The sequence below is a fragment of the Apium graveolens genome, chromosome 4 (genome assembly GCF_009905375.1).
Source record: "Apium graveolens cultivar Ventura chromosome 4, ASM990537v1, whole genome shotgun sequence".
Taxonomy (NCBI): domain Eukaryota; kingdom Viridiplantae; phylum Streptophyta; class Magnoliopsida; order Apiales; family Apiaceae; genus Apium; species Apium graveolens.
Window position 1 is genome coordinate 267,927,977 of NC_133650.1, and position 2,880 is coordinate 267,930,856.

General features: G+C 40.1%; 1 non-coding gene across 1 annotated transcript; it reads right to left on the reverse strand.

Annotated features, from left to right (window-relative positions):
• Positions 1-2,054: 2,054 nt before the first annotated feature.
• LOC141722213 (small nucleolar RNA R71) lies at positions 2,055-2,161 on the reverse strand. Its single transcript, XR_012575235.1, has one exon. It is a non-coding gene; the product is annotated as a small nucleolar RNA R71 (small nucleolar RNA).
• Positions 2,162-2,880: the final 719 nt, after the last annotated feature.

Genomic DNA, 2,880 nt, shown 5'->3' on the forward strand with positions numbered 1-2,880 from the left:
CCACTTAGAACGTCTTAAAATAGCTTAAATGGGTGTCTTGAAGTCAAGTATTTTGTGTATTTGATGCATTTTTCTAGTGTTTGTGCATTTCAGGGTAATAGTTGCATTTCGGAGGAGTAATCATCAAGAATAAGCCTTGGCATGTGTTAAGCATTGTGAGAGGAGAGAAAGGGGCAGATTGTAGCGAAGAAATGGAGCAAACTCAGGAATTTTCCAGTAGGGTCCTGAGCGCCCGCTCAGCTATGCTGAGCGGCCGCGCAGGGTCGGGAATTTTGATAAATTATTTTAGACTTCTACTTATGTTTGGCTTCCAACTTCTATGTAATCTGAGTTTTATGGGACTATTATATAAGTAGATTTGGAGATGTTTTCACAAGGTTGGATCGTTGTATTATGCAAGGAGCGAAGTAGATAAGGAAGAAGACCGTTTTAGCACACCGCAATGAAGAGGAAGCATATTATCTTGTGATTCTTTATTTCGTTGTAACGTTGGATGCTAGTTTTCTTTGCTTTTGAACCTAATTACTCTTGTGACGTACTCTGGTTTAATAAAATTAGTTTAGTTATTATTTTCGTGTGTTTGTTTATCATGTTTTCATATGAACCCATGATGACGATAAGTGCTATCATGGGCTAATCGTGATCATGGGGTCGTAACGGATTTGCTATGGAATTCTTTAGTTAATTGTTAATACCTTAGTGTGTGATGATTGCATGATATCTAGTATTGGTTGTGCGTATTCGTCTTATGTGCGTCGCGAACATATAAGATAGGGTGTTAATCTCTTGTGAAGCGACGGTGGATCTCGAGATTTAGAACTTGCCATGCTAGCATAGGTTCATGTATGATGTGCATGATTAGTGGGTAACTCTAACCGTTTTATTCGCCTTGTGTAATCAAAAGGAATAACTTGCGCATAAATCATTATGTTGTCAATTTCTGTAGACATATAGGGACTCAACATAATTGATGCCTATTCAACTTCTATCTTAATTGTGGATGTTTGGTAGAATGGTATTAGTACAATAAAAGTTGGCTTTTATCAGTTTCGTATTATTCGATTAATATCATCACTGTTGTATGCTAAGGGTAATAACAATAACTATTGAAGGAAGTAGTAATGAAGTTGTGATCTCATGAGTGTTTTAATATTGTTGATTCGAAGTGTTAATTACGTGGTTAATTTTAGTAGTTAATTGTAGTTAATATTTAGTCAATAATTCTAAGTATTAGTGTCTTAACATTGAGAAGTAATCATACATTGGTGAGTGAGTTTAATTGAACAATAATTAGTCTGAGTCTCTGTGGGAACGAACTAGAAAGTATTCTATATTACTTGTGAACGCGTATACTTGCGTGTATTATTAGCGCGTGTTTTCGCCCTAACAAGTTTTTGGCGCCGCTGCCGGGGACTCGGCATATTTGTTTAGTTTATGTACTTACCATCATTGGTCATTAGGACTCAGTGATTAAGACGTAGTTGTTACTTATTGTTTCTGGTTGTGTTTCAGGTACTTTAGCGAGCATTTATGCAAACTCGTTCTCGTACTCGCAAGAGGACTTTAGATACAGCTGAGGAGACAGACGAAGTTCTTGATATTCCGGAGAAGATAGATTTTGAAGATTCGGATTCAGGACGTGAGCAGAAAGAACCAGTAATCATGGGTGATCGTATTGTTCAGGCCAATCCAGCTCTTATGGACTTTTCTCGGCCTAAAATTGATGACATTCAGTCAAGTATTCTTCATCCGGCTATTCAAGCTAACACCTTTGAAATCAAGTCGGGCACTATTCAGATGGTGCAGAATTCTGTTTCTTTTAGAGGAGCTGCGACTGAAGACCCCAATATGCACATAAGGAATTTTGTCGAGATCTGCAGTACTTTCAAGTATAATGGCATGACTGATGAGGCTATCAAGCTGAGGCTTTTCCCATTCTCACTGAGGGCAAAGCTAAGGACTGGTTACATTCTGAACCAGCTGGGTCCATCACTACTTGGCAAGATCTTGCGCAAAAGTTTCTGGTGAAGTTTTATCTGATGGCAAAGACTGCTGCTATGAGGAGTGCTCTTACTCAGTTTGCACAGCAACCTACAGAATCTATGTGCGAAGCTTGGGAATGCTACAAGGAAATGTTGAGAAAGTGTCCACATCATGGAATGCCCGATTGGATGGTGATCACTGGTTTCTATAATGGTTTGGGGGCCCAATCTCGGCCCATGCTCGATGCAGCAGCTGTAGGCGTCTTGTGGGCCAAAAGCTATACTGAGGCTTATAATCTTATAGAGACTATGGCTGCAAATGAGCATCAAAACCCAACTCAGAGGATGATGCATGGGAAGGTAGCAGGTATTCTGGAAGTCGATGCAGCCACCGCTATTGCAGCGCAGCTCCAAGCGCTGTCTATGAAGGTCGATTATCTAGCTACATATGGAGTTAATCAAATAGCTATGGTCTGTGAGCTTTATGCAGGTTCTCATGCTACGGATCAGTGTTCTCTCATCAACGAATCTGTTCAGTATGTGAACAATTATCAGCAACAACAGCAGCCTGTGCCAGCTACTTATCATCCTAACAACAGAAATCATCCAAATTTCAGCTGGGGTAATAATCAGAATGCTATTCAGCCACCATATCATCAAGATGTGAGTAAACAGTTTAATCCACCTGGATTCTAGCAACCACAGCAGTATGCTCAAAGGCAATCATATCCTCAACAGGGAAGTGCAGCTGCACCTACTAGTGCTGATTTTGAGGAACTTAAGCTGTTATGCAAGAGTCAGGCGGTTTCTATCAAGACCTTGGAAAATCAAATCGGTCAAATAGCCAATGCAGTGCTCAATCGTCAACCTAGAACACTTCCCAGTGACACGGAAGTAC